Raw genomic sequence first — 27,447 nt, forward strand, 5'->3', positions numbered from 1 at the left:
AGTTGTATTTTGTAAAGATTCTAGATTTAAGTAGTTGGATCATTTCCTAAAGAATTATTTACTTCCTGCAGTATGGAAAGCAGCACTGCAGCACTGCATACACAAGTTATGAAATGCATATTCACGTATGATACTAGAGTTCCTATGAACACCCTCCCATATCCTAAAATGAGACAAAAATTGAAGTAAAAAAAATTCAGACCTACCTACAAAGTTCAATGTGGACTTTCAAGTATATTTATATATCACACATATGGAACAGATAGTGATCAAAATGATTTACAAGTTTCACTTACAAGTTTGCTGCTCTCATTTAAAAGGAAGCTTCACACATGATAAAATTTTAAATTTATGGAGACTAGTTCTCATAAATTTGCAGCCTTCTGGTTTACAAATTTTTTGAATATTGGCATATATACATCAAGTGAAAACCAGTTTGTACAGATCAGATATTATTATTGCTGTTTCCACCTAGTGTTGACTGAACTAATTTTAGTTTAAACCAGTGAATGGTTCTCAAAAGTTAGACTTACAATTTTAAAGCCTTGTCTTGAAAACTGGTCTTCTAATGGTTGTCCACTCTCACTTCCTATCTCATTATGAAAATTTGAGTGGAAAATTGCCTCCGAAGATACTTGAAGCACACTAAGAGATGGATGGTGTAGTAGTATTTAACTGAGAATTTTCTTTGGTGTAGTTTGAACTTTGTTAGGATTTCTGTGTTAACATGTATTATAAAATCTTAATGACAAAAAAAAAAAAAGAAAAAGAAAAAAAACCACCTAGGCAATTTCTTCATACACAGAGATTTTTGTTTAAATATACGTAATGTTAAGAACTCCTCCAATATTTTAAATGGACTTGAGGGACTAATGAAAATTTCTTCTACACCTGAAAATCTCAGACAAAATTTCTGTTTAAAAATGTGAAAATGTGTAGCTTGGGTCCTAAGCATAGATATGACTTCATGCATATGGGATTTCTTTTGGGAAAAGGTGTGTGTATGCAGGAACACTTTACTTGCTTGCCCTTACTTCCCACTGGAGATTTTCCATTTGGATTGTGACTGATGCAGAAGGCTGACCTTTCCTTGGATACATCAAACAGGATGGGTAGCCTCCTGCCTCTCCTGCTGGCTTAGGCAACTGCAATATTTTCAACTTTTCTCCATTCTGCTTTGGAACAGTCACAAATACATCACTTGCCAGATTGACAAGCTGGTTTAGGATTAGAAGTAGAAAACTAGATACAGTTTGTTTACATCAGCCTTTTAAAAAGCTTGAAAAATAATTTGATGTGTCTTCTACTTCTGAAGTAAACAAAGAGGGATTTTTTTCTTCAGTTTTATACACAGATATATGCAGGTCACTTATTAGGAAGGGGGAAAAAACTTTCCCTCATTATCATAAGTATTTTCAATAACAATTGTTCAAAATATTAAATACATATCTATAAACAAAAATATGAACACAAATACTGTTATTCAAAAATTAAGCTGAAAGTTGCATGCATCATTATTCTACTGTGGAAAAAAAAAAAGTTTCTTTTATCAAAATTTTGTGGTGAGAATAATATCCTCCATAGAGCATGGTTTGGGGAAAAAAGTGGGGAATGATTTAACAATGAAGGAAAAAAAAATAAAAAGATCTTGTCCTCTCCCACTGAGTGAATGATCTATTTGATCATAGATGCAGTTTTTCATAGGATAATATGAAGATATTTGTGCATGATTTTGTTGTCTAAGATATATTTTCAGAACTGGCCTGGACATTTAAAAACTTTATTTCACATTTGCTTTCAGTGAGACGATAGCACCTAGGAAACTAAGTTGCTTCCAAACACAGGATATAAATTATTATTATTATTATTATCTTAATGTTGATCCTACTGTTTTATAGCTGTCAAGTTAGAAATTTGTTCCTGTACAACACATATCCTCTTTTTGTCATGGGGGCAAAGCAGAATTGAAGCTAGAAACAGTCACTTTCTCCTATTATTAGATTACTGGATCAGTGAAAACTTCTCTACGTAAACAGAACAGTTTTTTTGTTTTGTTTTGTTTTGTTTTGTTTTGTTTCCAATGGCATATAAAATAGACAGGCTATTCATTGGGTAGGACAAAGACAGAATTTTCTCTAGTTGTGCTTGTAAAATTACCTGTTAGTGTTAGTGCCTTACCAAACAGTAGGAGGTGTCAGGCACATCAGCTTTTCATAGAGGAGAAATCAGCTGCATGGAGTCTGGATGGTTGCTAGCTGTTTGCTTATTTCATATACTACTGAGCTGTTTTTTACTTGAAGTGTTCACAAGTATGTTTAACAGATGCCTTATTGCCATTTGCTGCTATTCTAACACAGCTCTTCATCATTGTCTTTCAGCCAACCCCCCTTCCCTTAATCACAGTCAGAACATCTGCACACAGCTTTAAGTAAGCTATTCTGCCTCTTATTAGGGAGTATAGAAAGAAAACTGCTATATTCTAGGAAGATTCTTCATGACAAAGCTGAGGGTATACCATTTATGCAAAAGAATGAATCTTGGTTAAAAGGTTTGAAAAATTCTAGATTTGGTGCTGGTGATATCAGTCTTGGCTGGTGATTTCTTTGAGAGCAGTACCTCACAGTCTGCTTAGAAAGCTTGCGGGCAAAGCATACAGGTTCCAGAAGGTAGGTGCTTTCTTCTTGAGAACTGAGCCATGTAAAAAAGAGAAAAAAAGACATAGTAAGTATTGAAATATCGCAGACAATATAGAGAGTGTCTCTTCAAAAACGTACCTAATATTAAACCTAGTTCATATATGGCTTTTTGTTTCCCGTAGATATAAGACTCTTCCCGTAGATATAAGACTCTGTAAGACTCTTTAAGAATAAAGAGAGTCAGCTTTTGCAGTCAGAAGACCTAGATCACGCAAGTCCATTCATTAACCTAAACTACACCAGGAACACAGTTCAGTTGTTTGTCTCATCCTTCTGCTTTTTCTGATTCTAGTGGCTGTACTTGTTAGCAACCTCATTCCAATCAATGCCTGGATGTTTGACAAATGCCTTACAAACCATTTATTACTATCCTAACATCCTCATCATAAGAGTACCATTACTCTTCTCAGAGAGTTTTATTCCTTGATGAATTTATAGACTGCATTCACCTCCCAGCCTTTGCTTTGTTGGGCTAAAGAAACAAAGTCCACCTAGTCTCATCTCGCAATTGGCTCTGCATTTCACAGAGCCCCATGGCTGGAGCTCCTAAAATACAGTTTTACAGATGAAGCTTCACTTTCAAAGTTATCAAACGGCTTTGAATATCACTTCTCTATTGATGTGACCAGCAATTCTCAGGGCCTCTCCTGAGGGCTGTGGAAGAGTTGATTTTTCAGACTGGGGAAATTTTGCTGCTCCTCAAACACTTCCAGGTTTCCAAATGGAATCACCAGTGGTGTGAAATATGACAGCTTTTCTGGGACAGGCAGAAGGAGAAACACTCAATCCAACCTAAAATGCTTGTAAAGTAAAACTGGATTCTTAAACAGGCAGATGCCCAAGTTGTTAGGTGGTTTCACCTAGATCTCTGAATGCATCTTTTTATGTGGCTATAGCCTACATTTTGATTCCACTTTTTTTTTTTTTTTTTTTTTTTTTTCATCCTGCAGTTTCAGGAGGCAAAGAATGCAACCCTTATGCTGCCATTCCATCCCTTATGCTGCCATTCCATGATCTGTAGTATGGGGCAGCTGGCCAAGGGCAGGAGCACCCATGGCCCTTTGCTGGCTTTTGCCAACTTAAGGAAGGAGAAATGAGGAGATGTCAATTCACAGCAAAACCCTATCAGGTTATCAAGGAGACTAATATAGAGAGAGCTCTATGTTCTTTGACTTGTTCTGTGAGTAATGTGTGGTATAGGTGACACACTGGCCTCTCATCAGTGTTAATGCTTCAAAAGGATGAAGGAAGGAGAGCCATGAAAGCACTCACTTGTGTGTTTATGTCATGTGTATAAAAATATTATGCCAAAGTTCAGTGCTAGTGATGACGAGGGGCTGAGGGTCTCCTTTTATCCATAGCTAAAGGGATTACTACAGGGATTACCTTCTGTATTATTAGTCTGCTGCTGTGCAGGAATAAAGAAATCTGTCTGGGTGGACTACTTGGGCCATCGCTCTTTGATTTATGATTCATTCTTCGTTCAGTACAGGTGAGAATACAAATGCTTAATGTGCCCTTCTTTCATAGAGAAGGGGTTTGATTCTGTAAAGATCAAATTTAATGGGCATTGCAGGTTCTCAAACTTTCAGGCTCTATTTGAACATACTTTCCCAAAGAATGGCTAATTCAAAATTTCATTTCCCCGGCCTTAGCACAGTTGAATAGCTTTTGCACGTTTGTGACATTCTGAAGTGGAATGGAATAATACATGAGTTAATTAGGTTGTTTTTCAACGATGGAACAAACAGAACTTCACCTGGTACAAACAGAATGACATTTCAATAGGACTTTTTCTTGGCTATTTGTTTAAAATATGTTTGCAGGGTATGATTAATAAATAAGTACATAGACAATAGACAAGTTATCTTTGTAATAAGGACTAATCCACATAAATGTGCTCTTTTACATTTCTAATTACATTACTGCTTAACAGTTCTCTAAAGCAAATCTATCAGAAATTTGGTTTCAAAAACATGGTGTTTTATACTAATATGTTTGGTGAATGATATGCTTTAGTGTAAAAACAGCATGCTACATAATTACAATGCATACACATTATCAAATTATTTTCTATTAAAAAGTGAAAAACCATCATTGAAGGAGAAGGTCTTCTGCCCTAGCTTTACTCTCCATTGCGGCAATGGTCAGCCACAGTGGAAAAGATTATGGTTTCAAGGACCTCTACACTGGCTTTAAAGCAGATTTAGTCTGCAGTAATCTAAGTTGTTGGATTGCAATTTTTAAGAGCTGTGCATCAATAGAGGATCTCCAGGAGGTTCGGGAACTACAGTCTTCCAAATTCAGCCCACATGACAAACGTATTGAAGCTTATAAAGATATTTTTTTTTTTTTAGCTTGCTCTGCACTGGTTGAGAACTTCTTTATATTCAGGGATCTCCCTCAGTACCTATTGTTATTTTAGGCTTCTTTGTATTAATGGAATTTGAAAGGAATTTAAAAGAGTATCTCATTGCAATTTATCTGAATAAAATCACACTACAGTAGTTGGAACAAAAATATGTGAGGAATGTTATTCATTGTGGGAGAATCTGCTATTGAAGAAAAAAGAGTAATCCAAGTCCTTAAAAAAATAAATAAAATTTGTTACTTAATTTAGTAATTGTTTAACATTAAGATATTGTATCCAGTTTTCATATAATCATCTTCAGAAACAGAGGTTTGTCCACATCTAATTTTCTGAGGTTTCCAGATCAAGTGTTGCAGAAAAGCTTCTGTGTTTTGTTGTTGTTTTTATGTTTACATGTAGTAATGTTAAATACACGTCATACAACTTTTGGAGTAATTACCTAGATATGACAAAACTAACAGGAAAAAAATCCATAATTTTATTATTGCTTTTTAAACTGCATCTTCTATTATGGATTTTTACAATTGTATTGATTAAAGAATTTCATTTTTAAGTAAATTATACAAATATTAAGTTACAAGGATAGCTTGTCTAGATGTCATTTATCCTTACCTGTCTGCAGCTTTGATAAAAACTTGAACTGGAACAAACTGCTAATGATTTTTTACAAGAAAACAACATAAAAACAAACAAAGGTAAACAGAAAAATAGCATATGCTTTATTTATACTTGTTAGTGGCATAATATTTTAAAATAAGTTGTTCGAACACATACACACTTATTTAGATTTCTTAAAGCTGGTTGCACGGAAACCCAGAAGAAATGATTTTTATTTTATTTTATTTTATTTTATTTTTATTATTTTTATTTTTATTTTTATTTTTATTTTTATTTTTATTTTTATTTTTATTTTTATTTTTATTTTTATTTTTATTTTTATTTTTATTTTTATTTTTATTTTTATTTTTATTTTTATTTTTATTATTCCTTTGCTTGTATTGACTGCCAGAAAACAAAAACTACAAAATAACTCTATTTGGTTAGGAGATGATTTATTTAATTACTCAGTCACCCATCTCCAGTCTAGAAAATATTTGGTGAATATGTTGCAAGCAAAGTATTTTCCGTATACATCATTTTCTTTCTACTTTAATGAAGGACCATACATTTCCATGACTTCTCTGAATTATTGTAGCATGCACGTTTAAACACTGCATTCACAGATTGTCAAGGGCATGTGATACTTCTCTGATGATTCTAGGCTCATTGTTTTCAATAGCTTATTAAAATGTAGGTAGTTGACAACACAAGAGCCAGGGTATATGCAGTGTTTCCTTCTTTCTGTCTTCTGCAGTAAGAACTTATTCAAGAATAAGGAAGCAGGAGGAAGAAGGGAAGTGGACTCTATGTTCCCCTGTAGAATAAAAAGCTAGAAACAAAATTAACTGAGATTATTCTCAGAGATAGGCTTTGAGTCAGCAATTTGTTGTTATTACTTTTTTTTTTTTTTCTTCTTCACCCCAATCATTCCTTTATCTGCAGGGAAAGAAAACTCCACTTTTATCTTTGTAATTTGACTTCTTTCTACCATATGGTCAAATTTGACTGTGATGTCAACAAGCACACTGTTTTTCTTTATTTTAATTTTTATCATGCACAGCCTATAGTTGTTGCAGCTATTTTTACCTTTGACATACGTCAAGGCAAGACACAATCTGAGAACTTGTAATGAACACCATAGAGAATTTTGGAGTTATTAATTTTGTTATGGACACAGAAAATAAACAAATGTGACCCCTTCTTCAGTCACGCAATCTGTGTGGCCACATCTTGGTTGGAAGGCACTGTAATTGTTTATGTAGCAAATTATTGTATGAAGGTACATATAAGTATTGTGGACATAATGATTTCTTATATTTCCTGATAGTACCATTTTCTACGTTACTTGCATGATAAACCAAATACCATTGGGAAATTGTGCTTTATTGCATGTTTATTATTAACTCATTCAATGTATATAACAACACACATTTGCATATTTCCCTCCACACTTGCATACAAAACTGTTTTTCTAATTCTTGGCAAATCTTGGACATTCCAGTGGAAATGACATTCAGATAAGAACCCTGCAGCATAATATATAAACACTGTTAATGTAACCTTTATTTTCTGCTTCCTTCAGGGTTACTACATCACTGAAATTCACCTCTCAATACTCTTTAGAAAATGTCTTATAAAGAAATGCAATTCTTTTTCTTTTCTTTCCTTTTCCTTTTCCTTTCCTTTTCTTTCCTTTTCCTTTTCCTTTTCCTTTTCCTTTTCCTTTTCCTTTTCCTTTTCCTTTTCTTTTTCTTTTGTGTTCCACATAAAAGAAAGTAACAGTCAAGGCCTGGGTTCTCTGTAGACTTCACAAGTCCCACATTCTTGCAAGGTCGCAGTTGTAGGTACACAAAGAATGTATGACTGGCCCTTTAGGTCTAGTAAAATGAAGATATATCATGATCACTCATGATATTGTTCTTGTTAGGCCAAAAAATCTCACAGTTAGGAAATGGGAATAGATACGAAGATAGAATATACCGCTGTTTTCACAGGTAGGCCAAAGAAAGGCCTATATGGGGAGAAAAAATGAACCAAATCTTATTCAAAACAACAACAACAACAAAAAGCCTGTGGATCAGGACATAAATGTATAAATGTGCTGTTTTGACATGACGAAAGTAGGGTGCTGTGCATGAAACATTTGCTAACCTGTATTGAAATAGTATATTAAAAAAAAGCAGGTACCGGTTTTAGATACATTCTGCTTTTAATTTTATTCTCATTTGCATGTCACAACTCCATTGCAATCACACCGTATATGAATAATATATTGCGCCAAGTAAAATGTTTAAACTTGAGACTTACGCGGTAATATAGAGAAAAGCAATATCCAGATAGTACCTAATCATAACAGTCAGACAGTTGACAGAGCTCTCAGAGAATTTCAGAACATTTAATGAGAAAGAGAAGAATTATCAGGTGAGTCAGTCATCTCAAATTATTTCTCATTTACAGTATTTTAGGATTTAGGACATGTTAATTAGTTTAGAATGAAAATTCCTGCCTCAAAGCTAGTTGTTACACACAGCCTCTGGCTGTATTGAAGTTCACAGTAAGTTCCTACCATAAGATGAGAAATTATTCTGTATCGGAAGTAGCCTCTTGACCTAGAGAAAGATCTCAACCACATGTTTCTGGGATGGTTCACATGCATAATTCAGAGGTGATTAGTTGTACCAGTTTCCGTACTCCTCAGGGAATAGGAAAGAAATAGAGAAATTAAGAGAGGAAATGTAATTAATGAGCAATGAAAGCTGTTAAAAAGGTAGGTCTGATTACAGCAAGCACCTGGGAAATCTATTAAGATCACAATTAACTTGCTTTTTCATCTAATCTGTAAGAGTTTGACTTGTCATAATGGAACTCCTGGACAAGGCATGGTTTTACAGATGGTTTTATTATATTAAATGTCAAATTATGTCTCCAAACTCAAAAAAAAAAAAAAAAAGCCAAATGCCCTTTCCTCAGGTGTTTCTCATATTCGATTCCTACTGAGTCTTTTCAGAGCTTTCCAATATCTGCTAGCATAAAAATGCCACTCAGCCATGTATACAGATGCCCGCTCTCCTCCTTGGCAGTGGTTGTCTTAGCAGGCAGGCTGAGGATAAATATCACCACAGCATTCCCTTAGGAAAATTGCATTAGTACACATTACAAGAGTTTAATGGAGGCTGTCTTTGATCACAAGGGCTGCTTGCCTCCTTTGAGACTGTAAAATACAAAAGTTTTATTCTTTCAAGGTACAAAAGAAATTACTACAAGTCATTTTGTATGCTTAATATTATCTACTCCATGATAATTCTTTGCAGAAACACCTGACTTTACTTGCTAAATTCACCTACTACAATTCCACTGTAAGATGGATTTTGTTAAAGTTTATCTGGAATGTGGAAAATGAAAGAAAAAATGGAACAGCATATGATAGACTGAGATTTTGAATTTTACAATCTGCTCTATATTCCTTACATTTAAGATTGTCCTCAGGAAAAAAAAAAAAAAAGAAAAGAAAAAAGTGATGGGTTGCCTTTCATTTTCTGAAGCATCTATTTAAGCCTTTATTTCCATCTGAGAGCCATCAATTTCCATCAATTTCAAATTATTGGTCAGTGCTTTTCACATAGTAGAAAGACAGACAGAGGAACGCTTATTGGCTCTGTAACAACAGTATCTAGTTTTGCTTCACTGAGCCTAGAAAGGAGGGGAACTAACAAAACAAGTAAGTATTTATTTTCTCTTACGATATACTACATATAATTTGAATGAACTGTAGTATATTCTCCATTAAAATCTTTCCTTAATATGTTAAAATATATGATGACTTTAAAATGCACTGATGATATTTTCCTTTGATAAACAAATGCATCAACTATTCTTCCTAATTATAGCCATTAATTCACTTTTCAGTGGTATTTTGTATGTTATGAAAAGTATTCTTACCTGCACCAGGATAGTAGAATAGGGAATACAGAAAATGTTTCAATAAACCAAAACAACAACAACAACAAAAACTTCCCCAGACTTTCCTTTTTACATCTGACTTAGTGTTGGAAAAGAAAGAAACATGTATCATAGATTTTTGGCTAAATAATGCTACTACAACTACAGCTGTTTTAAAACTCTGTGGAAACAATGTCTTTGAAAATCATCAGATCTCTGTGGCCAGAATCCAAGAATTTTGTATTCTCTCAAAATGTACTTATATGATCCCAGATGTTTCTTAGCTATTTGGTTTCATACTTTAAAAAAAAACATTGAGTTTAAATGCTTTTCCATTTATAGAGTAACGGTTGTTCTATTAAAAGATATTGCTTTTCCTTACAAACCTGGCTTCTTTTATTTCCTCTGTCTGCTTTGGTTGCTCTGCTACCAAGATTTTGCAGATGAGTTAACCAGTTTAGGCTAAGAAGTCAATATTAAAAATTAAATATTTTTAAGGTGCCCTTGGGCCAAATTTGAGATATTTATTTAGTTGAACTTCTATAAAGTAGGATCAGGAGCTTAAAGAATTAAATATGGAGTGTAATGATCATTGAGATGGACACCTATGGAAAATCTGCAGATAAACTTTTCCTTTTCAGATATCATGTGGCCATAGTTCAACATGTATTTTGTAACTGAATGAATAGTAACTTCGCTTGGTCTTGTTCCTAGAAGGAGTATGACAGTTTTGAATATTGTTCTACTATCTGCATACATTTTTGGCTCAGCAGCTGCTACAAATGTCAGGTTATTGATGCACAATGTTAATTGGTAAGTACTGGTGAAGAATAAAGGAAAAAAAAAAGCTTACATGAGCTGCCTAATAAAGCTTCATTTGCTTCTTGAAGTGAGAGGGATTAAATAAGCAATTGCAGTAATGAAGGTTTCAGATGTCTTAGAGAGAAATCATGACTTTTACTGTTTACAGTTTATCAAAAACCACTGAGTTTCTGACTGTGTCTGATTAGCTTTCTTTCCAACTGTTGCCTTGCCACAGGAGGCTTCCTATCAATCATCCCATTTTTTTTTCTTTCTTTTTTTTTTTTCTTTTTTCTATTTCCAATGCAGTATTGCAATCAAAACTTTGGTACTCTGGTTTTATGCTGGTTTAGCACCAAGGATTTTACAGGAATTGCATCTGTGTGAAATAGCAGTAGTGTACTAGTGAACTAAGCACACTGTTTGCAAATCCTGAAATTATACTCCATGCACTTCATGACTAGAAGTAATGGGTTGGATCCTTGACATAACCTGGATGGCTTCAGAATTTTTTATATAATTTATCTCTTATAAAGCTTGAAATTAGTTCCTTTTAGTCTTTAAAAATTAGAGGCAACTCGGGGTTGCTGGGAAATTTCATCTCTTTTTCCTGGCAATCTTATGTTGTATGTGTTTTTCCAGGCAAAAAACTTACAGTGTGAAGGACACACCAATAATATATATAGTTGAAATAATGAGTGTGAAGTTTATCTTTCTGGCTTCATAAATATGAAATAGTGTTGCAAATGTAAAATGCGATTCCGTTTTTTAATGTGTAGTCAGCTGGGGAATGAGCCATGAAAAGAGTTTTTGTCCCATGGTTTGGAATACAGAAATTTAAAATGTTGTAAAATTATGATTATATTATTCATAACTAATTGCTTTTATATTTTCAGTATGATGCTGTAAAGGGAAGACATTAAAAAGTCAAAGAGTGAATAGGAGTAGCACTGTTGATGGTTGGACTTTGATATTCTATTTTATATGGGAAATTTCAGTCAGTTTCAATATAGAAAAATAATTTATTTTAATAGATTGGAATATATTTCCTCTGTCAGTTTCATATGAAGTGAGACAAGGTTAAGTACATGAAATCCCTCCTGGGATTTATATTTATTGTAGTTCTGTTGTCTATAAGTTTTGGGTGTGTTGGCTTTTTAATATAAAGTTGTTTATTAAATTAATATAAATATACATTTTCATTCCTCTTAAAATAAACAGGTTTCATGAAGTCATTCATTTGTTTGTTTATAAAATGAAGAATAGTTTGAAAATGGTGAAGAGGTGTTATTGTACCATCTCAAATAAACTTCAAATAAGCAAAAATATTTTGCTCTGAGTTATGAAGTCAGTTGTAATAAAAAATAAAAAAATCTTATTGTGATCCTGTTTCCCATCACTAGACATCCATTTTGTAGCTATTCATTCTCTAGTATTTTGTCTATCTTGGGCTGTGCTTGCAGAGAAAAACAAGAGCTATTGGCATGGAAATCAGATTTCTATTTAAGCAAGTGTTACCTGCTGGTCATTAGCAGTATGGAAGGGAATCATTAAATTTTATGAAAGAGGTATTGTTAATTCAAATTGCCAGAAGACAATGTAAGAAGCTATCACCTCAAAGCAAGAGAGATTTTTCTTGAAACAAATCTGTTTATCAGAATGTTAGCTGAGCACATCATATATATAGGCATATAAACAAGGAGATGAATTATGATGTATAATGTATCTTAATCACAAACCAGTGAGCCTTATTTCATGGAAGAAAAAAAAAAAAAACTGCAATTTGATTCCTTCAAAAGAGAAGAAATCTCAATCAAACACTATTGTGTGTGGTGACTGGTGACACTTACAACAAAAGATTAGTGAGCCTGATGTAAACTGGCCACATGCTGCAAGGAGACGTGCTCATTGCAAAGGCAGGGGTGGTTGTGGGGATAACTCTTCTCCTAAGGGACCTGACAGGGCTGAGCGCTTCTAGCATTACTAGTGTCCTATCCACAGCAGTACAGGACCTCAACAACCTGTAATTCAGGTGGATGTGCTTGGTAGGGTGTGCTTTTATTGTTTTCTATGCAGATATTTACGTAGGCAAAATGGAGAAATATGATGCAGTGACAAAGTCAAGAAAAAAAGACAGACTGAGCTAGCCTACAAGAAACCTATGTTTTCTGGACTCTGCTATCGCTCTTTCACGATAGATACTCCTCACCATTAAGTTAACTGTATAATAATGTTACAGTATAACCTATAATATTGGTAGATCATAATTGTAATAATAAGCATCAAATTGACTTTATAACCTGAAGTGACACAAGCTAATAGCAATGACAGATAATAATACTATTAGATTCTCAATAAAAAAGAAAGCTCTGTTAAAGAGACCGGAACCTCCTTCAGGAAAGGCCAAAGCACTGCTTGTAGTGCATCTGTGGATCCAAAACGATAGCCTGAACCCTGTACCCTGGCTTATCACGGGGGAGCAGGGTGGCAGACCCAGAGGTTCTCCTGGAGTGGGGGAGCTGTGCGTGTTGCTGGTGCCCCCACAAGCCAACCACCTGGTGGAAGCATTTACTTTCCAGCTCTCTGAGACCAGTGTTATGAGCCCAGTGACTCTCAAGTGTCTCTCAAGGTCAGGATAACTGATCGTCATACTCCGTTTTCCCAGCAAAGTGCTCCTGTTCCTGAACGACAACTGTCCTGTGCCATTTTACTGTGGCATACAAAGTGCCAATCAGATTTTTTGCTGCCAGGGGTTTAACATTTACTTTGAGTGTCATATGTTGAATGACTAATAATATTAATTAAAAACAAACAAGGAAATTATCAATAGATGCTGGAAATCTGATGCATGATGATGCTCTTGCTGAAAACAAGCTGAAATAAATGACATCTTAACATTTTCCATTGTAAGAGAAAAACAAGCATGTGATTATACATAGTGAGACTAAATTATTTTAAGTTTAAAATGGTTACCTGCAAGAATATTTATTCACATATTTGTGTATAATGATTATGTATTACATATAAATATCACTACAATATAGGAAATAAAATTAAAATAGATAAATATTACTAAAAATCTTATATAAGTATTCAAAAGACAAATCATAAGATACTTAACACCGGATGAAACTGAAACAATGCTGGCAAATACTAAGCTCAATGCATTAAATCACTAGCTTTTAAATCCAGGCCTAAGTCCAAAAAACTTCACTGATATCTGGGCCAAAAAAAATATGCGCAAGACTGTAGTTCAAAAATAAAAACAAAACAAAAAACAGCAACAAATAAACAAACAAATAAACAAAAACACATTTCACCTCTGTCCTGACCCTAAATAAAACCTAAATATATAAAGTTCATTTCTGCTGCTGGATGAGACCAGAAACGTTATTATTGACATCAGATTTGACACTTATGTCTCATGAGCATCCGCAGAACAGGGGTGCTGCTACACATCACAGCTGGCTGTGCTGTATGTGTGCTGTTCTCTTAACTCTCCTGCCCATCAGGGTTCCAGGTTTCTTCCTGCATTCGCAAGAAGTGAGAGGATTCCCACTTTACTGACTGTCTAGGGGTATGATAATCATGTAGAGGTCCTTAGCTACTGCCAACACAGGTTCAAGATCAGTTTTGTAGAAAATTGTGCTAATCAGTGGGATGTATACCTTCAAGCAATGGTTGGGGAAAAGGAACATTCCTGAGTCCTCCCGTTGAAAATGCTCTGTTATGAATGAACTAATAAAAACTTCCTGGTGACAGGGGAACAGCAAAAATGGATGAAGATGAGAGAAACATGGATTCTGAGTCTTGTCACAAAGACTTTTTATTTCATGTGGTTTGAATTAAAATATTAACTCAGCTTTGTAAGAAAAGGAATTGCGCAGTCATCTATTTTCTGGAATACAAGAGAAAAAAATAAATCCTGATAGAGTTCAGAAAGGTGTTTTAGCCCTTGAGACATCCCCCTAAATAAGGATGCCCTGCATTAGGAAATTCCTTTCTCAGGGCACGCAGGTTTTGTAGAGTCTCTGTTGAGAGTTCTGATGTGCACAGACGGGAGTACGAGCACTCTGTGCTGGCAAATCGTGGGTGTCCTTTCCCATATGAAGGTTCTGGGAGCCTTAGTTTTCAGCTCAAGGGATACAGTGGGGGCAGAGAACTTTCAGCAGCCACCCAGCAGCATACTTCTTGCAGGAAGGCTTATTTAAAGCGTGACAATGATACTTGTGTTTCCCTGATCATTCATCAATCTATCATTTCTGCTGGGAGGTTATTAGGAGTGAGAATTTACCACGTGTAACAGGCACTTCTGTGAAGGCTGAAGGCCCCAGCCACAGCCATCTAAACATTTTCAGTGTCCCATTGGCTGATCATTCAACAAGACTTTGGGCCAATTTGAATGTAAGTCAGTCTCAAACTGAGAAGCCAATGGAAACTGCAAAAGTGATTAGTTACATTTTAAATCTAGAAGCAGGGAAAGCTGTACTGAACACCCTTGCCTGAAAAATAATAACAAGGCCTGAACTGATGTGAGATTTTGTGAGAACCATGAAATTCACTTTTCATAACATTTACCTGTGTGGGTGTTGGAATTTTATTTATTTATTTATTGGTCACTACCTCAGTGATGAATAATATGTTACTTATTAAAAAGAAAATCTCTGATGACTATTGAGAACTCCAGAATGAACAAATGTTTTTTTTACCAGAACTGATTTAGGCATGATAGATAAAAATAGAGTGGAAAAACTTCTTCAGTCAAAAACTCTTCCTTTAGGCAGGTGTGGGCATACAACCGTAATACCTGACATGTAAGCTGCTAACAGAAAGCATAAAATTCTACATACTGTTAATCTTGTTATTATTAACCTTTAGGATATTTCATTGTTTCTCAAATCTAATCATACTTCACATTTATATTACATGCATAGGTAAGGAGCTAGAACACTTTTAAAGATATTAATTAAAGTTTATCCACAACACTCCCGGGAAGCGGAACTAGAATCATTAAAATCATCTGTCAGATAAGAAGAAACTAAGCAGAAGAGAAAGTAAGCAACATATCTAACATCACACAAAGCCAGAAATTAAATCCAATATCCTCATTGTCAATTCACTATTGTAGTTACTGGGAACCAGCTTTTTACATTTAAAATATGTTAAAAGATCAAGAACGTATACTGAAAAATCCAACCTATTTACTGCTTAAATAAGAGTTACACATTGGAAGGTATTGCAGAGCACAATGTGACATCAACATACCAGATATGCATCCAGTGACACAGATCTGCCCTTCTAGCTGGAACAAAAGACAAAAATAAGTTGCAAAATGCAAAATGACGGGATTCAATAGGTGCATCATAATTTGAAATGTAAGGCACTGTCCACTTATGAAAATACTGAATTTAGCAACTAATCAGTAAGAATGGGTCACCTAATACCTGCATTCTCAATGTATTTTAACGGACCATAAACTGCTCTCCATGTCTAAAGACGACTTGCAAATGTTACAGAACCCCCCTGACACTGATAAACCCTAACAGGAAATGATTGTACAGACATCTTATAAAAGCTCAGTGGATTAAAGTTTTAAGTAGACATGATATTCATGACTTAAAAGGAGTTCCTCAAAACAAATTTTTTAATATCTCAATTTATTTGAAAATGACTCTACATGTTTGTTTGTTTTCTGTTCAAAACTATCCTTTTAATAAACTAGGTCCTAATGCCTTCAATCAGAACCAATAAACATCTATCAGAAAAGGCATTTAAGAACTAAAAGCTTGTTTTCATCATTTCAGAATGGTATTCCAAATAAAATCTTTATTATCTTTATTTTTACTTTTTTTTTTCATTTTAAAAGATAATGTTTTTCTGTTGAGTCACACACAAAGATCTACCAACTATTTCAGTCTTTTAAAACTATTTTTTAAGATGATTTTTTCATAATCACATAGAACATATTTTTATATTTATAATGGTCCTCAAAATGTTTTTTTTGTCAATTTTAAATATTTTAAATATTTTTTTTCTCAAATTAAAAACATTTTTTCAAAAGCAATTTGTTTTCAATTACAAGTTTTTGCCAGCCATCCTGAAGGTACAAGAACAGATTGAATTCAGTCTGAACTCAGTTCTAAATGAAACCATCCTTACAGATTTAAGAAAGTCTGAGTTATTTGTTACTTAGGTCATCAAGTTTTGCACTTCAAACTGCTTTTCAGCATAACAGTTTTTAGAGATACACCTCCTGGGGAGATTTTTTTCACCTTGTTCTAAAAAGATACATGAAATTATTTTTGAAATCATCATAATATAATTTCAATTAATTATCTTTTGCTATAATTCCACAGCAAATAATCCATGAAAGATACCTTTTATGGAAGTATAAGATATTATCAAACCAACCTTAAGAGCAACAAGCACCTGGGACTGTGTAAACTACTTTGGAAAACACCACAATGAATATTTTAGATCAATGCTTACTTATCTCATTTCTTTATGGGGTAAATCACACCAGTGAGCCTCATAACACAGGTTGTCCCTTATGTCCTATTGAGACAATAAATAAATTAACACATAAATCAACAAGAAAATAAACTTCAGTATCATGACTGACCCAGTTTGATTCTCGAATCTCTGTGCTCTGAGATCCTATATATATTATGATTTTTTTTTTTTAGGAGTTGGAAATCTCTACATCTTTTTACTTTCTCTTGCTAGGTTAAAAAAAAAAAAATCTAGAATGCAATTTATCTGTATTTTGTTGTATGTGAACTTTTATCAGCTCTAATTGCCTTTCTGCTTTGATGTACTCATAAAGTCTTTCAACATTTCCATTCCCTTCCCTCCCACTTGGGAAAATATCCCAGTCCTCAGAAACTGACCTTTGGCTTATTTCACGAAGACGAAAGCAGAGAATTTATTCAGGCTCAGAGCAATACTAACGTCATTAACTAACTTCCCAATTTCTGTATATCCCTCTGTGGCTTCATAGAATACTTGGTTGGCTTTTTGCTTGTGTATTTAAATGACATAAAACCAGATTATTGCTACTGAAGTATCTATTTGATTATTTTATTATTTTATTGCATTTGTAACTTTACCTTTTGCTGACTTCTTTTTTTTTTTTTTTAACAAAGTCCTTCTGTTTATTTGGAACTCTACTTTCCAGACTGGCATTGACCATTTTCTTTCTTCTCTTTGGCAATGTGGAAAAGCTGTGGCTCCCAGATGTTAGCAGGATCTTTGGCTACTGACATTAACAGAACCAGGAAGGTACGCCATATGGCCTTGAGAAAGTGCCTCACCTGAATTTGTCACATCTGACAAGCTAAATTTCATTCTACCATCTCATGTTCCTCAGCTTCCCAGCTCTGCTAGGTTTCCCAGAGATATTGCAATCACAAGAGTAGTCTTCTGAACAGATTTTCTGTGCCATTGTAAGTAGCATTTTTCAGTAAGTAGCAATACTGCAGGTACCTTTTAAGTAGAATCATAGAATAATTAAGGTTTGAAAAGAACTTCAAGATCATGAAGTCCAACCACCCCCTTACCAAGAATATCACCCACTAAACCATGTTCCTAAAGACCACATCCAACCTTTCCTTAAACACCCCTGGGGATGGTGACTACACCACTTCCCTTAGCAACCCATTCCAATGTCTGACCACTCTTTCTGAGAAGAAAATTCTCCTAATTTCCAACCTGAACCTCCCCTGATGCAAGTTGAGGCCATTCCCTCTAGTTCTATCACTAGTTACCTGCGAGAAGGGGTCGACCTCCAACTCCCTACAACTTCCTTTCAGGCAGTTTTAGAGAGCAATATGTAGTGATTTAAGTAACACTTTCAGAGTTGACTTGAAACCCTCCAACAAACCTCACACTGGCTGGCAAACAGCAATGATTGCTTTGATGATGGCTCCTCAGCAAAGGGAGCTGGCCTCACTTTTACACTGGGTATGAACTAACTCCTGGTCGCAGTCAATTTTAATCTCTTACAGTTTTAGTTTCTTGCTCACTATGACTGTCTGCTCCCAGTGGTTTTGTCCAAACTTATAGTTCCATAGTTTGTTCATGAGACTGTTTTGTGAAATGATGTCAAAGCTTTACCATATCCAATTAGTGCTTTCCATATACATCCTCCAGCTTGCCAGTCAAACTGAACTTTGTATGCCTCAGAGCAGAAGAACACCTCTGTAAGCAACACTTCTTTTTCTCCCCAACATTTGCTTCATATATTACATATGAAATAAAGGATATTAAGCAGATATTCCAGTAGTAAATCATACTGTGTTCTGTTATGCCATTTAAAGAGTAATTCTTATTTTTATCTACAATATTCAGTTTATCACATTTTTTCATGTTCTTTCTTTGATCCTAGTATGAATTATGAATTATTAAGTCCCTTCCCCAACCTTAGTACCTCTTTCTTTATATCCATATTGTGTATTCTCAACCTAATGATAGGTCTACTTTGAATAAAATTTTAAAACGGACATTCAGAGGCCTATGTAGTGTAGGGTTCTGAATTCAAGTGTAGAATTCAAGAATATCTTCTTAAGAGGGTTTCTCAAATCCTTCTGGCCTGTTTTAGACCATACTTATATGTCCAACACGGAAATTCTCGGCACAGTTTGAATATGTTAAAAGTAGTCTAACCTGTACCATGAGAAATAAGTCAGCCAATATGCTCTGGAGACAAGGCATAATCATCAAAAATAACAGTGTTCAGACTCTTCTCTGCTCACATCTTTAGACTATCTAGTAAACAGAGAAAAAGATTATATTTCCCATAGCAGTTTTTTTTTCTACATTAACTTTTCTTAACGAGTCTGTAATGACTGTACAAAATTGCTGTCCTGCGGGTGGCTTCAAAGGTAATTTCTTTAAATCATTTTAATGGTTCAGAACAGATGTGCTTGCTAATCATCTTGCCAGCTAGGTGCTTCTGTGATATCTGTACATGACAGTACTTTTGACCATGGTCTACTCTCCATTTCCAATTAACTCTGCAGGAATTTTCTTACTTCAGTATGAGCAGGATTGGGGTCTCTGTTGTTTAAGTGGCTTGAGAGAGGTGTGAATACCTTTTCATTGGCAAAAATCTAACGAGGAATAAATAAGTATCCATTCCATCATTAGTATCAATATGTAGGATTTTGTCTTAATTTTGTAAGATAAGACTTTCTACCTTTTAAATGAGGGGTAGTGTTATTGCAAAGCAGAGATGATGTATGGCTATATGGCTATGTCTTTAATGGTTTTAAACAGCAGAAAAAAAAAAAAAAAACAGTAGTAGAAATTTGGCATAATCAAAACAGTAAGGCAAATGATTTTCAATGGACTTTCCACTATTCATTTTCTCCCATATGTTGTGTTTCAGCATCTCTGTAATAATGCCTAAGGACAGCTGCAATTCCTCCCAGATCTTTACAACATGGCAAGGTACATATAACAGGAGCTGGAGATACTACAGTGAGAAAAATAAGAAACTGAATACCACAGTTGATTTTCTGATGGAGGGGAAACAGAAAAATCAGTTTAAAACTTAAATGTCACTGCTACTTCCAAAACTTGTGAACAGAAATTTTAATTCTTTGGAGTAACTGTTACAGCTCTTTTTCCTAAATAGTTAAGGTTCTAAGATCAGAGCTTTTGTGGGAGATTTATACTGTAGTTGCTGGTATGTCAGCAAGTCAAAGTCAACAACAAGTCAAAGGTCTGAAGTCCTCCCTGTAACAAATGTAACATTTGCAGTTCAGTCCACCCTTTCTCATGGTGTTGTGGCTGCACATCACAATCCTCCTTTGGGGAAGAACAGTTCTGGAAAAGGTTGCCCTCCTTCTGTATTCTGCTACACCAGCCTTCTCCCAGTATTTTTTAATCAACAGTCCTTTCAAAACAATAAATAAATGACAAACGCTATCTTATTTAATTTCTGTGATTTTATTCAAAAGAAAATAAGCAGACAGCTACAGTCATGTCTTCATCACTTCCTAATACCATAACAATATTTTTAATTCAAACCAGCCACAGATATTCTAGCAGACTCAAAACAGAAAATGAATTAGACTTGAAAGTTTAAAATTTTTGTGTGAATGTGATGTCATCCCTAAGTGTGTGGTATATGGATAGGTTGTGTTTGGTTACTGCTACTGTTACCACTGCTACTAAGAAGGTGTACAATCCACAGCAACACATTAATCAAAACAGTGGTCTCCAAAATTGTGTGTGTGTACCCCAAGGTATATGCAAAACAATCCATTGGGTTACAAAAAGAATTTTTTTTTTTTTGTACTTATTTGAATAAATAAGTTCAACAACAACAACAACAACAAATGTTTATTTCACCCTTATCTTATCCTGTTAAATTTATACTTTTGTGTAAATTTTATAATATTCATTGTGTATTAATATGGTAATATATATGTATAATTTATAAATAAATTAATATACATATATTGGGTGTGCATTCTCAAAATTTTATTATTGATAGACGTGATTTTTTTTTTGAGAAGGCTGTATTAAAGAACTGTTATGAATTCAGACCACAGGAAACAAAAGAATATTCAATACTCTACCAATTCAACAAAGAAATTACAGTAATGCCATGCCAGGTCTGTCCCCTGCCACAGGAAACGTGCCTTTGTTATATAGTTAATTTAGTGCTTGTCTCTGTGGAAAGATTGAGAAAAGTGAATTACACACGCATGTAAGGGATAGGTTACTTTTTGTTCAAAGAGTAGTGTATTGGCACAACCATTATATCTTAAGCATTAGTTCTCCTCCATTGTAGAAAAGAATAAAAGAAGATCCTTGACTAACATAAATAGGTATAACCCAGCATAGGGCAGAGGAAGTGTTAAGAAAGGATGACGTAAGGAAAAAGGTTGAATTGATTTGTTACTCAGTACTTTGAAGTAGTTTTAAATCAATTTCCATATGCAATACACAGGGAATATTTGATGAATTGCATCTCCTTGTTTGAAGGAGTCTGATTTTTCTCTCCACTGCCCCACCTGCACTTACTATCCATTTTCAAATTCTTTCACTACTGTCTCAGCAATTGTAACGAAGCACTACTAGAGCTGCAGGTGCTGACCTTGACAACTACACCAAGATACACAAGAAAAGAATTGTTAAGATTAGGAGCCTTGTTTGATCTCAGGCTTCGATGATTTAAAGGTGACAGATAATCTCACTCCTGTCAGAAGAAGACTCTGGGGGTTTCCAAAAGGACACAGACACCCAGATTTGTCATTCACATGAGCTTAGGCTGTATTACACAGCTTTTTTGACCAGGATCTCTTTGCTAAGTCCTTTAGAGATCTTACTAAAACTACAGAAACATAATGTCCTCTTTAAATCATTGACATCGGAAAACTGAAGGACAAACATTAAACTTTGACATCTACCTGATTGTTGCTTGCTTTAGTTTTGTTTTCTTTCAAGAGACAGGAAAAAGCATTCCTTGGAACATTATTATTCTAGTTATTCTGTTTGGTAAAGGAGCTTCAAAAGTGGAAAACATTTTAGTGAACTTAAACTCTACATTTCTGCTTTGTGTCAGGGATCCTTGCTGACAGATTGTGCATCTACCACACAATGCATGATCATATCTTTCATCAGTTAGTTTGAAAAAGGATATCACCCACAAACTAAACAACTCCTCAGGAGCAGGAAAAAAATCTGAAAAACAGTAGCTCTGGACTCAACATTGTGATGTTAAGAGACAGAACTCTTGTGATGACCTTAAGACAAGGAAAGGTGTTTAATGAATTCAGATGTATGCGTAGGAGGGGATTAATTGTAAATTCAGCGTTTGGCTTTAACTAAAGAACTTGGATTTGAAGATTGTTTTTGTCAGAACTTCATACAAAAGAATTCCTATCAGAGTTTTGTATTAATAGTGGATGAATTAGTTTGATTTAAATCCTCAGCCTGAAAATGTCACTGAAAAAAAATAGATTAATCCAACATCATGATGTAGTGCTATCAATCTGAAGGATTGAGGACACAAGAAATCATTAATGCTGAGGATCACAAAATCTGTTGGTTCCTCTGAAAAAGAAATAAGGTAAATGTAAAGAAGCATGAAAGAGAAGAAGAGAGAAAGGAGTTTTTGTAAGGAGTCAGAGACAGAAAGGAAAAGAGGAAAACGGAAGTATCACAACACAGAAAATAAAAGTGAACATAAGTAAAAATAAAATAAAATAAATAAATAAATAAATAAATAAGGGACAAAAGAATAGGCACAAAAAGTGCCTAGAATAAAGGGAAAATAATGAAGGAATTTGTATATGCCAGAAATATATATAACTCAATAGAAAGCAAAAGGCATCAGATAATATGAGCAGCCAGATGAGGTGCAAAAGCCACATACCTAACCAAATATTTGCAAGAGAATGTCAGTAGAGGTGTTGGGGTTTAACCATGACTGGATGGTAGATAGCTGAGACACTGGTGCTCCGCACAGCCTGGTTCAATGGGAAATGTCCCTGGAGTGTGCCTTGCTGAAAGGAAGAGCTGAGTGTCATGGTGAAGGTTTGGGGAAGTCCCTGAGCTGCTTGCTCAGTCCCCAGGGATTTCAGGCACCCAGCTGGCATGAGTGCTTAAGACTTGAAGATTTTTTTTTTTTTGCATTTCAGTAGGAAGACTGTGGTTAAGAATGAGTCTTGTGACTCTTCCGCCTTTGGGTTCAATTATCTCAATGTTTGGGTTCAATTATCTCAACGTTTCCTATGAGACACCACACCAGATACTCACTAGACACCTTCTGCTGCTGCAGAACACAGCTCCCCACACCTGAGCTGCATTTCCAGACTGGGAAAAAAGGTCTTCCTGAGAATACCGGTCAGGCTACATTTGCTCCTTTCCCCCCCTTGGCAGTGGAGAAGACATTTAGGGAGATGAAGCAGATAGCAGCTTTACAGAGCAAACTCTGTTTTGAAAGGCAAGGATTTCTGAGGATAAAATAGACAAAAAAAAAAAAAAAAGCTATTTTCCAGCTCTTTTCATGCTGTCTGTGAAGCCTGCAAGTATCCTTCTGTACAGTAAGCTGCAGGACAGAATGGGTCTTGCTTTGAGCTACAATATCTGTGTTTATTGCAACCTGACTGAGGTTGACAATTGAGTTTGCACCCCAATCTGCTTACTTCTGGTGGTGGGGCTGGTGAAGACAAAGTACAGCACGGGTTTTTGTGTGGTTCTAAGGTGGAAAAGACATGCTGAAATCATTATATTAGACTTATCGTGCTGGTATAGTGATGTGTAATGTCCAGAACAGGGACAGAACTGTGCTAAACCCCTGCAGCTATATACAGATGAGAATATAAGTCACACATAATGTGACAAATTAGATAACAGTCATGTCTCCTTTCAGCAGAGAATTAAACTGACTCATGGTATTCACTTATTTCCTTGGGAGCACTCCTAGAACTCAATCTCAATCCTAGAACTCAATTATTTCTGCATTTTATATAGTCTGTGTTGGAAGCCTTATTTCTATTCCAATATCATATTAAAGCTATTCCACAGTACTTAAGGTCTACTTTCAGCTTTAGGATGATACCACTTTAATCATTCTGGGAAAGGCTGGCTACATAATTATAAATGATTGAAGGGTAAACAAAACACTGGTTCGGAAAAGCCTTCTTTGAGGTAAATTTTGTCCCCCAAAACTGCTTCTGTCTCTACCTTACAGTTACCTTCATGAATCACAAGACAATCTAGTTAGAAAATGCAATATATTTCCCAAAGATGGAGATGAAAATAGATGCAATATTATTAAAAGTCAACCGAAAACAGCAAAATCTTGAAAATCACAACCACACTTGACTTAACAGTTTGAGTGTTATTTTAGTCACCCTAAAGCTTCTTATTTCCATGGTGCAAAATAGATGTATTGACAGTAGCACAGGAATGAACTTTAAAAATACATAAAGGCAGCGGAGGTCAACCTAAGTCTGAATAAATGTTAAAGTGCCAGAGGCTCATGAGGAAGTGCAAGGAATTCAGGCATTGCTGCTGTCCCTGAGACCAAAAGCAGGAATTAACAAGACTCCAAATTTGGTGCCTTGAAGTCAGACCAATGGGTTTCTAAACTCTGGCTTGTGCCAGGAAAACAAGAAAACAGGTCAGCACTGCCCAACTTTGACAGCGCTATGCCGAGGGAAAACTCTGCAAAGTCTTAGCTTGTAAGGGCAGATCTACAAAGTGTCTTCAGATCCTGCTGGCAACAGTCTGTCTTCTAAGGAAAGGAGAAACGACTCTACTTTTGCCCTTGTTTCCTTGTTTGTAATCTGTCTTTGTGATTATTCTTACTTTGATATAAATTTTATAAGTGAATGTGTATGTAAATATGAACCTTGAACACTTCTTTTGCCTGTAAAGCTTTCTGAGAGGTGAGAACCAAGTTGAGAGTTTCCACTTTCACTTCTTCTATGTTGTCCTCAGCAGAGATTTTCAGAAACTACTCAAGACTGTACCAAATATTTATCTGTTGCCAAATATCTCACTTTTCACTGTGAGTTTCACAACAGATAGGCTTAAGGCATAAGCCTGGATAACACTTTTTTATCAGTTCAGATGAATTTGTCTGGAGGCTGAGTTATGCTACCAGAGTTTGTTTTTAACCCCCTCCTTTACACTCTTCAGCAATAGAAACAACCCTGCATTTAGTAGTGCTCTGTAGGAAAGAAAATCTGCTCTGACAGCTTGCCCAGACTTTTTCCTCAGCATGTTTTACATCATGTTTTATTTTCACTTGTTCTGAAGTTGCCTGTATGCTTTTTTAGATAAAGCTAAGGAGCCAGATGGTACAAATAATGTAATGAGATTGTCTGCCATTGTAAGAAGAGATCATATCCTACTGTTAGGAATCACTGCCTGTAAGTAGATGCATGGAGCTGCAGAAAAAAAACCAGGATGCCCAAAGGGATCAAGTTCAGAGCAACACCTGAGTCAGGCAGCTTATACACAGCAAACAAAAGCCGCTGGTCACATAAGACAGACTCTTACAGCAAACTCTAAGTGGCAACATTAGGGCATAGATGCTGTGCAATTGAGAGGTGTGACCATGATATGTGTAAACCAGCATATCTTAGGAAGTGAGAAGTGAGACTATGCCAGCACTGCAGCTGAAGGCATGATTGTAGCATGAGAAGAGCACTGGCTCATTAACTTGTGCAGGTCCTAGCAGAATAAATGCCATGGCACCACTTTCAGGATGGGTTATGCAAATGTTAGGGAACTTGCATCTTTATACTGCTTGCTAACTTCCACTAGAGTTTGCACATTCCAATAGCACAGTAAACATATCTTAACATTGTCACTCATTAGGCTTGGTAGTATGTCCTTTCCACAGTTCTGACTACTCATTACAAAACTTTAACACTTCTGTTAACACTGCAATTTCCACTTTTCATTTAGCAGAATTTAAAAGCAGTAAATGTTTTATTCTTTGTAGTCTTTTATTACAAAGCTCAGCTAAACTATTTTGATATGTAAGGTTTCAAATACTAAAAAATGTTTGCTACTACTACTACTACTAATTATTATTATAAATGATTTGCTCTTTACCTTTTACCTTACTTACCAGAATTCTGATAAAGCCACCTAATAAGTCACTATTGAAATAATATATAGCAAAGGTTTAGTCTTAAGGACATTTTTTGTTGTTGTTACAAATGTATATATTAAGTAAAAGGGGGAAATTCTTTTGTTAGACCATCTTCTCTGGAATATACAGACTACTCTAATTTAGGTTATAATATAGGCATTTCTCATAGGAAAAACACTGTTGTAAAACACTAGCTTCTACATTTTATTTTATTTGTGTTCCCAATGGTGCTTAATTAGATCCTTCAGTCCGTGTGCCTGTGCTTAACTCAATTTCCATTAAGTCATTGCAGTTCATCTTACAGCTCTATTGCATTCCAAAAATTTGTCAAAGTGATCATTGAGATTTAAAGATACCATAATTTCTCAGCCAGAGTCTTCTTAAGAGGAAACAATCTTTTTATTTCTCTAAACATTGTTAGCTGTTAATGATTTGACTTCAGATGTCTTGCAATTACCAACAGCCAAGTGAGAGTAGATATATACTTCTCAGGTTCTGCCAGAAAGAGCACAGAGAATAAAGGGCAGTTGGAATATTAATTTGAAACCCTTTTCTTCTTCTGAGTTTGTTGTTGTTGTTGTTGTGTTATCTAGTTAAGCTGTTCACTCTTCAATCCCAATGTTCCACCACTGACAATACTCATCAGCTGACTGACCTGTAGGGAACCGTTACTCTGTGAGCATTTGACAGAACACTAACTGTTTGATGCAGAAACAAATTTAGGAGTTTTCTTAATTTAAGCATGCCCTAAATTGCAGTTACATCATAGTGATGTGAAGAGCCTGCTGTGAGCCCTGCGAGCATCCCTGCCTTCAGAATGAAACATGCTTCACATGAAAGTTTTATACTGTGCAGCTCAGAAAGAGACTCCTTCAACCACTATGTAAAGGGCAGATCTCAGTCATATATAATGTATAATGTGTAATGAATGATACATGGGTCATTGTTTCTCTGACCATCAGTCAATAGCACAAGAAGACATGAATGCTTTAACAGGTAGGAAGGTTCATTTCTGTAATGTAAATTTAAAAAGATTTGTTTACATGATTTTTGTAAAAGAAGCAAGATACTTGGAATGGAAAAATCCAAGATTGTTTTCAGATCACACAGGAAGCTAGGGAAAGTTGTACATATGTCAGCAATTGTAACAGATCCGAAGTCAAACCACAAAGAGCTAACTAGATGTTAAAAGAAATGGAAGGAGTCTGGGAAATTATGTCATTTTCAAAACAAAGTGAAGAATGCATTTGGTACTATGAAATTCATAAGATTCGTTCCTCCTTCAACATGTAAACTTATCTGAGTCTTGCAGAGTTTCTTCATCCATTACTGTCCTCCAAAGATTCTCTTTCTGAAGGGTATCTCTATGGGAAGATAAAATTTAAACTTATTTCTTATTCATGATGTTTGCACTT

This window comes from Anser brachyrhynchus (genome assembly GCF_964034855.1).
Source record: "Anser brachyrhynchus genome assembly, chromosome: 3".
Classification (NCBI taxonomy): Eukaryota; Metazoa; Chordata; class Aves; order Anseriformes; family Anatidae; genus Anser; species Anser brachyrhynchus.